This window comes from Pyxicephalus adspersus, chromosome 6 (assembly GCF_032062135.1).
Source record: "Pyxicephalus adspersus chromosome 6, UCB_Pads_2.0, whole genome shotgun sequence".
Classification (NCBI taxonomy): Eukaryota; Metazoa; Chordata; class Amphibia; order Anura; family Pyxicephalidae; genus Pyxicephalus; species Pyxicephalus adspersus.
Window position 1 is genome coordinate 94250897 of NC_092863.1, and position 13320 is coordinate 94264216.

At 41.2% G+C, this 13320-nt stretch overlaps 1 protein-coding gene across 1 annotated transcript in view; it reads right to left on the reverse strand.

The window, feature by feature from the left end:
- The window catches only part of TTC33 (tetratricopeptide repeat domain 33), a 156300-nt gene extending 151049 nt beyond the window's left edge, over window positions 1–5251 (reverse strand). The window contains exon 1 of the mRNA XM_072416635.1: window positions 5185–5251. The gene's annotated coding sequence lies outside the window, so the exon portion shown is untranslated. The remainder of the gene's footprint in view (window positions 1–5184) is intronic.
- Window positions 5252–13320: the final 8069 nt, after the last annotated feature.

Below are 13320 nucleotides of genomic sequence, written 5' to 3' on the forward strand. Positions count from 1 at the left end.
GAGATGAGATAACTTGCTATTGGGGATGTAGATTACCTAACCAATGGAAGAATAAAGCCTGGTAGAGACATGAGAGGGATATCAGGGGATTGTGGCTGGAAAGGATGCGTTATGATTGTTTGCAGTGACAGATTGATGAACGAGAGTTGTACACTTCTGTCATTCTGTTCTATGGAGAGCAGAAAGGAGAGGGTGAGTGAATGTCATTTCTCTGTGCTCTCCACCATAGGAGTTCTTCTGTCTTTTGAAACCCTCACTACTTCCCACCACTCTATATCCCCCTCCTATTGTGTGTTACTTCCCCCACCTTCTAGATTGTAAGCTCTTCTGGGCAGGGTCCTCTCCTCCTCCTGTGTCACTGTCTATATCTGTCTGTCAATTGCAAGCCCTATTTAATATACAGCGGTGCGTAATACGTTGGTGCTATATAAATCCTGTTTCTTATTATTAATAATAATATTATTGACAGCAGTCCTGTTCGATCGGTCATTCATCAATCCAACGTGACTGATTAACGTCAGAGGACCAGATGCCCAAGATGTGCACGGCCGTAGGCGACTAATATTTTATCTGTGCACATAGGTTAGGGGCATGGAATATGTAGAAGGTAAATGGCAGGGCAAAGATCTACCAATACTGCTTTACATTATTAATAAACAGGATTTATATAGTGCCAACATATTCTGCAGCGCTGTACATTGTTGTTTTAAAAATTTGTTTTAGAAAGCCCTCCCAAATGTGTACATGAGATCTAATTTATTATTAAACAGGATTTATATAGCACCAACATTACGCAGTGCTGTACATTAAATAGGGGTTTCAAATGAAAGATAGATACAGACAGTGACATAGGAGGAGGAGAGGACCCTGCCCCGAAGAGCTTACAATCTAGGAGGTAGGGGAAGTAAAACACAATAGGAGGAGGACAATGGAATGCTATTACCACAAGCAGGGGCAGATTTCGAGGCCCTAGACCTTGCTCAGACAAAAAGTACCCCATGTCAGTTCTGCACTGTTGGCTCTACTGCCCACAAGGCACCTATGTGAGATCCAATCCAGTGCCCTTGTGAATGGCATCCAATGCCCTGTACAGTAGATTACAATGTACGACACAACACAGCACAAACCATGTTTAGTGGTATCATGCTGAAAAAAAAGGGTATATGTGTTTTTGGGGAGCATTGGCAGCCTTCTCCGGTTGCTCCTTAATGACCCCCCCCCCCCCCATCAACATGCTAATGGCACTTATACATAAACCTTTCAGTTATATTACAAACCTTAATTTCAGAAAGTGACTCTCTAGTGGTAAAGTCCCTAAGAATCCATGGACTTAATTTATAAATCGTTGCCCCCATTGATTTGTATGAAATCTGCTGACACATAGAGGAATCTCTAGGTGAATCCTTTTCCTATGAAAAATAATGACTCGTTCTGCCATCTAGTGGCAAAACTTAAAAGTGCAATAGGAGATGCTATTTGTGCGAAAATATGAACGATTCTAAAGCCAATTTACCAGGGGAACAATTTATAAATAGAGTCCGGTGATTTTCAATGAAATACAAACATGTCATGCAGTGTGGGAGGAGCCAGCAGGGTGCTGAACATTCCTTCCTGAAGTATTACAGCACCCTGTCTCAGTATTCCACTCAACACCCCCAGGCTGGATACTAGAAGTATGCTGGATCTGGAAGGAGGAGGGCGATGTCAGACTGGAGTTGTGGACATTCCTTGGCATATATATGATTAACACATACATATAATGTTGAGCCTCCACGATTTACCCTAAACTCTATTGAATAAAGGTGGTGGGCTAGGGGAGCTGATGTTAAATAAATGACGTTGGATGTCCTCCAGCCTAGAAATAAATGAACCGCACATTGTGAGATGCTCACAGTGTGCAGTGAAATCCAGTTAGGCTATTTCAGTCCAGGAGAGGAATGGATAGAACTATGCAAGACTGGAAGAAAGGCTGCAGGGCAGAATAATAGGAAACCTTCCCCAGACCAATCACATGTGTGTATAATGGTAATGTGACATGTAGACACGGCATGCCTCAGTCCTGTCTGCTTTGCTGCGGCGTTATCAGGTCGGATCTAATCTTCACATATACTCAATGCATCTGTTCACCTAAATGTGTTGCTTTGTTTATTTGGGGAACATTATCTTAACTACTGATTTGTATAACATTGTCCTGTGTATTTGTTGACATGTTTGGATTTGATTATCATTCTGGCTCTTGGACATTTGTATATGTTGTCCTGCTGTCAAATTCCCCTGAAGAAGCAGTTGTATCGGCGAAACGCGTAGGAGCTAATAAATGTTTGATAGTATCTTATCGTGTATAATATAGGTTATATGATGGTATATGTGATGTTTGTAGGGCATATTTTTGACCTTTTGATCGATTTGTACCGTATTTAGTGTTTAGAGTTTGAAATACATTTTGAAATAAATGTTATGTTTTTAATAAATTGATATGCCAGGAATTCCCTACTGAGGTCTACTTACTTATTGATGTTCACTTTTTGTTATTGTGGTAATGTTTCAACCTCAGTGAGATGCACTGTGACACCTTTTATTTTTTATGGGCCTATGCAACCACACAAAGAAGTGCTCTTGTGTTGTAAAGCAGTGGATGCCAACCTTTAAACACTAAAGTCATAATTTTTAAACCCACAGACCAATAATACGATTTTTATCAAAAAAGAAAAAGTCAAAAATAAAAAAGATAAACACATTTGTAAAATAATGATCTTCCTAATGGTGCTGACAAGGACTGTGGAGGTTCTGATTCATTAATCAGCTCACGGTAAAGTGAAGTATTACTATTGTTACTATTATCATTGGTTGCATTACGTTTGGTATTACTAAAGAAATGCAAAGTATTAGTTTGCTTTTTCTCACTCCTTAATAGGTTTATTTCATTAGAATCTAGGACCAAGCAAGAAATGATAGTTTTTGAAATCAAACTATATAATGCCAATAAATATAACAGGTAAAGGAAATACACAGTTAAGATCATACTTACCTAAAAGAGCATCTGAGAAATAAATAAAATAAAACAATGGAATAAGAATCGCTATTGGTGGAGCGGGGTGACTGTTACAATGGTGGAAACAATACTGAAGCGTACAGCCCTCATACAACTTAACTACACTGACGCCACGGTGCGCCTCCCTTGTTTTTCCGTCTCTAGTACAATTCGGGAATAGAGTGCGATATAAAAGTGAAAATTGTAATTCAGAATATAGGAATTTAATAAAATTTTATTTTTGTTTTAATATTAAAACATAAAAATTGCAAATATTTTCCTACTTTTTCTATGGACCACTGGTTGGCGACCGCTGCTTTGAAGCACAAGGCTCTGTACAGTTACACTTCCATCAAGCATTGCTGTGCTGCACAGCCATTCATTCAGTGTTGCAGCACAGCACAGGTCTGCTGGCAAATGTACACTGGGCAAGGCCCCAACATACTCATCAGCCAATCTCCAGTGCACTGCTATAAAGGCCATCACATTCGCATTGCTATACAGTAGGTTGCCCATGCAATGCATAGTAAGTGACGCACATGAGCAGCTGCATACATGTGAACTGAGGCTGAGACAAAACATACAACAAAGCATGCATTACCACAATGTCCTGGATCCAGGAATCTCATGCCGCATGCTTGCACTGGGTTAGTGATTTAATGTATTGAAGGGATCAGCATGACAGCCAGACATTTGAAGAATGAGATGTCAGCAATGTCACTGATTCCTTCAGGAAAGATTTATTAAATGGTGGCTCAGTGGTTAGCACTCTGGCCTTTGCATCGGTCCCAGGTTTGAATCTCAGCCAGGGCTCTATCTGCATCGAGTTTGCCGGTTCTCCCTGTGTTTGTGTGGGGTTTCCTCCCACATCCCAAAAACATGCAGTTAGGCTTTTGACTTCCCTCAAAAACTGACCTTAGACTGTGGTAATGACATATGACTATGGTAGGGACATTAGAGTGTGAGCCCCTTAGAGGGACAGCTAGTGATAGGACTATGGACTTTGTACAGCGCTGCATAATATGTTGGTGCTATGTAAAAATTGTAATAATATTTAAATGGGACCCTGTCCCTGTATTCCCCATGTAATAGGCACCATGATGGTGATGACTTCCTAATGGCTGTATCAGCATGTTATAGGGCCCGGGGGTTTGATGCTCCCAAGGGGACTACTCCAGGAAAAAATAAATGCTTTGTAGTGACGCCCCCTGCTGGGCTTAAGATTAAATGCTCATTTTTGTCTTGGAAAACATTAAGACTTGCACAGTTTTCTGTTTCTCCTGTGATCAGTCTCCAGAAGCAATCTATAGGCCTCATCAGGTACAGGACAGGACTAACAGTTCAGCATTGTTAGGGTGTTCAAGACCCGAAACATTGGAGAAACATTGGAGAACAACCCGAAACATTGGAGAAACATTGGAGAACAACCCGAAACATTGGAGAAACATTGGATAACAACCCGAAACATTGGAGAGAAGAAGAATGCAGGATAAGTAAAAGGGTTTCTTAATTTTACCCTTTTACAAAGAAGGGCTCTTCAGGGCAGGGTCCTCTACTCCTCCTATGTCACTGTTTGTATCTGTCTGTAATCTGCAACCCCTATTTATTGTACAGAACTGTGTAATATGTTGGGGCTATATAAATCATGTTTATTAATAATAATAATAATAATAATAATAAAAGGGCATATAGTACTGATTTGAAGATTTAAACCCCTGCCTTTCCCCAACCTAAGGCCTGTAAATGCCCCTTTTCTCTGCTAAAGCACCGGTCACGTGACACTTCAGTCTTCTCACTTCTTTTGGATGAAGATATAAATGATAAGCAACTACACAGTCCGGTAGCCAATCAGATTTAAGAGGTCAGTAAAATGACGATTCTGATTGGTCCATGTGAGCTACTGCCCTTTGTACACTTCTGGCTTCAGAAGTATACAAAGTGCACATGCACCAATCAGATTTACGATCTCACTGTGCTCCCAAATCTGATTGGCTACTGCACTGTGAAGGTATTCACCGCCTAGTCTACATAGAATTCTCAGAGCAGCATGGATCGTGTATACAGCACCTATTAGTCACACATTGCCCGTCATTATAACATCAATGTATACTGTCACACAATCAGTCCGCGACCTCCTCTCCCACCATCATTACCTGCACTGTGTCAGCCTCTTCCTCAACGCAGCTTAGATAAGGGGCGGGGCTTGTTTCCACACAGCGTACAGGACAAACATAAGTAGCCCAGGGAAAGCAAAAATGAGTGATTAGTAGTATTGTCGTTCGAATTGTAACATTGGGTTTATCATTGTTGGCCATAACAATCCTAATTGCGGACAGAGGCGTGTGGTCAGTGGTGGAGGGCTGCTGGGTGACACGTGACCAGGAAAAATACAGATGAGCCATAGAGCCAAACTAATACATAAAGATCCATAGATCCTGCCTGGTGCATAGAGAACCACAGGGACCTGGTGCATGGAGACACCATAGAAACATCCTGGTGCACTGACAACCCTGATCAATGTATAGTTCCCAGTAATCAATAAAATGATAGGTTTCACTCCAGCATGCATGGCAATACCTAATATTAATATTATTATTAAACAGGATTTATAAAGCGACATATTATGTAGTGACAGAGGTTGCAAGTGATAGATGAATACTGACACAGGAGGAGAGGACCCTGCCCCCAAGAGCTTACAATCTAGTAGGTGGGGGAAGTAACACACAATAGGAGGGGAGATATGTAATGGTGGGAAGTAGAGATGGTTTTAAAAGACAGAAGAAGACAAGTTTGAAAAGATGGGTTTTGAGTCCTTTAAATGAGCATAAAGTAGGAACAAGCCGAAAAGGACGAGGAAGACCATTCCAGAGAGTTGGGGCAGCTCTGGAGAAGTCTTGTATCCGTGTGTATGATGATGTTATGAGTGAGGAAGTCATTAGTATGTCATTGGAGGAGCAGAGAGAGCGGCTGGGGGAGTATTTTTTTACCAGGTCAGAAATGTAAGTGGAACAAGAACTGTGGAGGGATAATATGTAGGTTATCAATCATTTTTTACATGTGTGCTCGCCAGATGTGCATGTTTGGGCTTATATATGGGTGTGAGAGCTTTTTCATTTATTAAATTAAAGAGGAACTAAACTGAAAAGTACCTAAAACAATCCGTGCCACCTTCGTCTCTTCTTCCTAGTTCTCCTACCTACGTCACCCGACCCAGGCATGAGATCAGGTGAAAAACTATGTAATGTAGAAAAACTTGCCGATCTCACTGTGCATGCATGAGATTGTCAAATTTTTCTTTTTTCATGACAAGGCTCCTTGTGCGCATGCTTGGGATGCTTTGGCATGCGCAGAAGGAGCACCCAACCTACGCCAATGTGGCGTAGGTATCCCGGGAGGCTCTGTGCACCTATTTGGACATATTTGCAATTTTTATTATTTACACAGTGATTAAGGGCCGCCCAAGCCAAGGGTACAACACCTGCGGACCTTCTCATCCCCGGCCCCTTGACCAGATTGTGGCAGACCCGTCCACATCAGCAGGCAGAGATACAGAGATTGCCAGGCTCAACCTCATCTCCGCCTTTTAATTGAAATGTACTAACCTCATTAAGAACTGATAGAAACAGATTTTTTTTATTCTTCAATGTATAGGATTTTACACTCCCAGCACTCGGTCAAACCAAAGCTCTGAGGGTATATACCATCATCAGAATGAAATATACAATTTTAAATAATAATATACCAAAACCGAAACTTTTTTTACTAAAAACACAAAGAACAAAAAAGAAAGGTTCAAATTACTAATGTCACTTTTCCAGGATACATGTAAAACACTTCTTTTCTAACTTCTTTCTTTGATTCCATAACAAAATACATCATGAACAATGCCCAGATCACCTCCTCAGCAGGCTCACATCTCTTGGCCATTTATAAAATCCAACGTGGGATATTCAACTTGTAGACCGAGGTCATAGGACATCCCTGGCCGCTCTCAATGTTTCACCCTTCCACATATTTACCTATTCTGGGCTGCTCTTGCTAAACCTCATACGTATTTTCTGCCTGAGGAAATTCGGATCTTCCAATGCAGGTATTGCTGGCCGCCTCATTACCTTTGCCAACTTTCTCCTCATCAGACTCCACTTTTGGGACTTGTTTTCCTTCCCCAGATACTGAAGGCTGGTAACTTTTAAGTTTCCTTTTCGTTTGTACCTCTTCTTCCTCATTTCCCTTTCTTTTCCCAAGGACAATTTTGGGGGATCAGGCAGAATGTTTGGGGGTTATTGCACAACTTTTTGGGGTTTAGCCTCTGCCTTGGCTTCCCCTTTTCCAACATTCTCCTTTCCTCCAGCAGTAGTTTCTTTTCTTTGGAATGGAGAAAGCATGTACAGATGGTCGCTACCACCACACAGATTACACTTCTTGGTCTATGCTACTGTTAAGTTGCATTACATGTTTAAATATATATATATTTTATTTTTTACAGATTTTTGTGTTTTAATTTTTTTTTTAAGTTTTTTTATTTTAGGTTTATTAATAAATGTATTAAATACCAGTGAGTTTTGCCTAAAAATTATAGCCTACAATGTAAAATAAATTTGCATGCAAAAAAAAAATGGAACACTTTTTGCATTGAAATACGGACAGAATTAAAACGCTAGGGGTTTATTGTTACATAACCCCAGGGACTAACTGTCAACAGCTATTAGACTGCAATGGGAGATGCTCAGCTATGGGGGGTGAATGTCCCTGCCATGTCCGGATTTGAGAACCGGGTGAATATCATTGTAACCTGTCTCTTGCTGATATCTGCATGTTGCTGTGATTTACAGTCTTTGTAGGTGTGGAACACAGGAAGAACATGTACTTGTACTTGGTGTCTTGGCTGGGATTTGAACCCACGAACTCAATGATCACAGACAGCAGCAATATCATGTGACAAATGCAGGGTCAGGTTTATAATATGGGGGGGGGGCTCATTTTCTGACCTAAAATACAAAATTGTACACCATGCTATGTTAGAAAAAAGCAAGCAAGCTCTATGGTCTGCAGTGGAAGGTGAGTTAGGTTGTTATGTCCACTTACCTCACATCCTACCTCCTACCTATGTGGCTTGTGTACCCTACACCTACCTGCTTTGCAGCCAGGCAATGTATGGGGAATGCCATGCTCGCCTACTGGCTGAACCTCTGCCCAACCTCCCTTCCTTATATGCATTGTGTTGTGTGTATGTGCTGTATATATCTCCTTGTATGCTGTGTAACACTTCAATAGCCAAGCCTTCCTAGAGACAAGGCTGGGATTGTGACACCCCCACATTGCCTCATGTCCAGCTTGCTTTGCAGTGTCCGTGATAGAGGCCTAGCCATCCAAGAGGCCTCTGATTGGATGGCTATGCCGTGGCTTGACCCCACTATCCAATGGCCTGTCTGTTACCTCCCAAGCAATCCATGCAGTGGAAGGCGAGTTAGGTTGTAACGTATACTTACCTCACACGACCTACCTCCCACCGGTGTGGCTTGTGTACATTACACCCTACCTGCTTTTGCAGCCAGGCAATGTATAGGAAGCCATGCCATTGGCACCTCCTATGCTAAGTGTACTGTGTTATCTAAGAGGCGTGAGACACCTCATAGCCAAACCTTCCTAGAGGAATGGCTACAGCGTGTACCACAATCTCATCCCCTTTGTGTTGGGGAGATTGTGTACACCCCAAGTCAGCCTCCTTCGTCCAGCCTGGAAGCTTCCAGGACGTGGAGAGCAAGCCACCCCGAGACTGAAGCTTCCAGGACGTGGAGGGCAAGCCACCCCGAGACTGATGACTGTGCCCCACGAGCATGACCCCGCCATCCAATTGCATGTCTGGGTTAACCTCCCAAGCTCCCATCCAGTTCACAGAACTTGCATGCCCACATACTAGGATGATGCAACAGTATTTATACCACCATAAAATCTACTGTCTACAAGTCATGGAGAGTAACATTTTTTTTTTTTCAGATATATCTTCTTTAGTCACTAAAATGTCTTCTATGCTACATCCTGATCCGTTTTCACCAAGAAAAGAAAAAACTAATTATTAAAGGAAAGACCTGTGGTTGTATTGAACATTACCCAAAAGCACTTGCAATATGCAAATTTTTTCCTACAGCGAGCAGTGTGATTGGTTGAATGAAAAACACAGGATCAGACAGATTTTTTTTTCCCAAATCCAATTTTGAAAGATCATGTATGAATATTTATAGAGGTGGGAGACTAAAAACATCACTTTTACTAATATAATGATGAAATAAAAGGTTTATTTATTAATGTTACATCACCCCAGGGATTAACTGCCAACCGCTATTAGACGGCAATGGGAGATGCTCAGCTATGGGGTCCTTAGGGGCTGCCCAAGCTGTGGTAGGTGTCTGTGGAATGCCTGCGGGATTCTTGGGGGTCCTGAAGGGGATGTCCTAGTTGCCTGTATAGAATATGCTACTACCTGTCCCAGATCCCAAGGGATCCAGAGAGCCTGAAAATTAGAAATTTTGCTTCACCTATACCACTATCATTGTAAGAGACTCTCATGTACTTACCTTGTGTATATTATAATGTACCTGTTACATCAAATGATTGTACAACTGTATTACTTCTATGCACAGTCCATAACATTCATCACAAGATTCCCTGAAGAAGCTGATAAGTAAAGCGCCTCGGGTTACAATACATTACTAGCGATTCTAATATTTAATCAGGGAAATCTGTGTCTAGCCAAAAGGTTTCTGCATCCCGGTGATATTAACTTGGGATCAACCTTTCTAGGCTGTTTACCTGTATGTCATAAAACTATATATGATGATGATATATATTGTGATATATACGGTATGATGTCTAATGTAATCTATTATACCACACGTTTATAAAACCCAACTTTCTCTGTATTCCTTCTATATATTAGCATTCTGTAATAAGCCATGCTTATGGAATATATATACAAGGGTGGTGTTCTGCATACTGTCACTAATTGTGTACTACCCTGTTTCCCCTATGATAAGGCACTGTCTTATATTTTGTGAAATGCCAAAATATGCCCTAGTTCTTATTTTCAGGGGGATGTCCTATTTTTCCATGAAGAAGACTACAGTACACATTTATTGTTGAAAATCACTCATGATCACTCATGTGCCATTGATTGTCCCCTTCTGATAACTCTGTGCCATTCATTGTCCCCTTCTGATCACTGTGTGCCATTCATTGTCCCCTTCTGATCACTCTGTGCCATTCATTGTCCCCTTCTGATCACTCATGTGCCATTCATTGTCCCCTTCTGATCACTCATGTGCCATTCATTGTCCCCTTCTGATCACTCATGTGCCATTGATTGTCCCCTTCTGATCACTGTGCGCCATTCATTGTCCCCTTCTGTTCACTGACTCTTTTTTTCGGCTTCTACGGCCAGGTAACAGACTTTGTTAGGGCAGGGATGAGCAGATTGCTTGTCCTTTGAAGTTACTTACAGTTTCACTCTGCACTGCAGCCAGCATCAAGCAGTCACACAGAGGCACACAGTATCAGGTATCGGAGGATGTCTTATTAGGGGGGGTGCTTTATTTTAATTTTTTCAGCAAAAATCGGGGGGTGGCTCATTTAATGGGGATGCCTTATCATCAAAGAAACAGGGTGTAGAGATATGGAACAAAAGGTTTAATTTTAGGAGAAAACTAATACCAATTTATTCTCCCTTTAGCTTTATCTAAACTTTCAGCTATAGTTGCTGGAGATGATTGTTAATAATTGTTACCAGCACAAATATGTATGGACTCGGTGCTTGGGACATGCACATGCACAAAAGGTAATTATCAGCGGCCACTCAGTAGTTGAAATTGATGGCTGAGAAACTAAGTAGCAGCGGCGGGGGGGACATTGCATTGCACAGCGCAGATGAAGGGCGTACCTGTAAGAGAAGTGTACCATAATGGGCGAGTATGCTGGGTATACTTTCCTTGGCAAAAGCCCACCCAGCACACATCAGTTAAAGCGTAGCTAAACTCAGAATTTTTACTTTACATAAAAGTGTAGACAACCTTTTTATGTAAGGTAAAAATTCTGTGGGTTTGTTTTTTTAAGTGCAACACTCTTTTTTTAAGAAAAAAAAGGGGTGCAGCACTGCCTCCTAACTCTTGATCGCCTAGGCATGTACATCAATCACTTAGGATTCCTGAATAGTCACTTATCATTTCAAACATTTTATTACTTTTCTGTACCACATACTTTTCTTTGTATAAATAACATCATCTTTTCTGAATAAATCAGAACAGCAACTCTCTATGAACTGGTGTCTGTGTCTGTTCTCCTACCATCGTAATATTAACAGCTGACGTTAAATAGATACATTTTTCCTTGGCAATGTACAGCGCTGTATAATATGTTGGCGCTATATAAACCCTGATTAATAATAATAGAAGTGACCAGGCAGCTTGTATTAAAGTTCCTGGGCCAGGATTGATATTCCTTCAAAGGATTAGAAAGTGAAAGCCTCAGATCTGTGATTCTTTTACTAATTTTTCTAGATTGTAAGTCACTGGAACATTGACAAGTGAGAGTTCAGACTTCACTGGTGTCCTGCTACATTTCTGTTCTGGTTGCTCCTTTAAAGCGGAACTAAAACCCTGCAACTCACCACCATCTTCCTTATTTCTTCTTCTCCTTCAGCCACCTTGATTGGCCACGCTGGGATGACGTAGGTCCCGCGTGCCCTGAGTGCATGCAAAGGAAGCCAGGGTTGCCGGGATTTCCCAGCAAACAGCTCAGCTTTTTCACCAGTTCAATCAGGCAGGTAAGTTGGGTTATGGTAGAAAGGACTCTACCTGTTCCTTTCTGCAACAACCCCCTGGCTGATGTTGAATTTTGGAAAGTGGGACCTTAGTTCCACTTTAAAGCTCTGTCCAGGTTCCCCCTCCACACTAAGCATTGACCCCCTCCCCTAACTAATCCCCAATTGCTAATTTAAGATGAATGGCAGATATCTAACTCCATAATCATGTGATGTGCCAGGTCCCTCTTCCTATTTCTTGTGGCAAAGTGGCAGGGTTCCTTCTTGGGTGTCCACATTGTTCTCTGGTGACATGGGGACCTCCAATGGGTTCTTGGAATTCCACTTGACAGTATGTGTCTGTTCCTAACACTATAAAGCAGGCCTAATCCTTGCTATACTCACCTGTCATCATTCTCTTACTGGGTGCCACCATCTTCTTCCCTCTCTTTGGCCATTATGGTTGGCCAGTTCCATTCATTCCTGGAAAGCATGGAGAAAGCCAGGATTGTCAGGTATCCTGGAAACCATTGACGAACATGCACAGATCAGTAATTTTCGCATTTCCACAAAGCTATGAGGCAGATGGGAATGCTTATCGCAGAAAGGACATCGCCTGTCTTTTTCTATAATAAAGACCGGTCTGATCACAAAGCAAATTTAAGTTCTACTGTCAACTAATCCAATAATGGAAAAGGGAAAACTCTACTAACAATCAGGTTGGTAAGTTGATAGAAGCAAAGCAATAGACAGCATAATAGGGCAAAAAGGGGTTGTACGCTGCACTACATCTCATCTCAGCATTCAGCGGGTTGGAGGGTGTATCAGATGTGGTCATATAACACCCAAAGTAGAAAGAACAGTTCATGCCAGGCTACATTTCCCAGCATTCTGTTATTGAGGAGGGACAGGACTTGTAGTCACAGGAAGTAGGTGATGAACAATTGCGCAATCTTTTACCAGGAAACTAAAAGGCACAAGAGGTCCTGGATGTGTGGATAGCTGTGCAGTGGAGTTTTCATATTTGTAAAATGTTTTTGAATATTGAATCCTTCAGATACCAGTCTTTTATATTAGACATATAGGTGAGAAGGGTGAATGATGAAAGAAAATTTATCACTATCTGCTTGGAATGTACCATTGTATAATGCAGTAAAACCTTCATGTTTTACACAGCTTGTGCCATCATGCACATCCTTAAACCCGGTACAGACGTCATTTTTCATATTCATTTACAGTGAAAGGTGAATTAACCCCCCTAGCGGTCTAATTCTGTCCAAATTTCCATGCAAAAAGGGGTACAATATTTTGCATTGAAATTAATTTTTCATTGTAAGCTATAATTCTTAGGCATAGCTCACCAATATTTAATAATAAACTTTAATAACAAAACACAAAAATGTGTTAAAATATATTTAAACATGTAATGCAACTGTACAGTAGCATGTGTAAAATAAATATATATAATATTTCTTTGTATTGGACTCAATACAGCTAT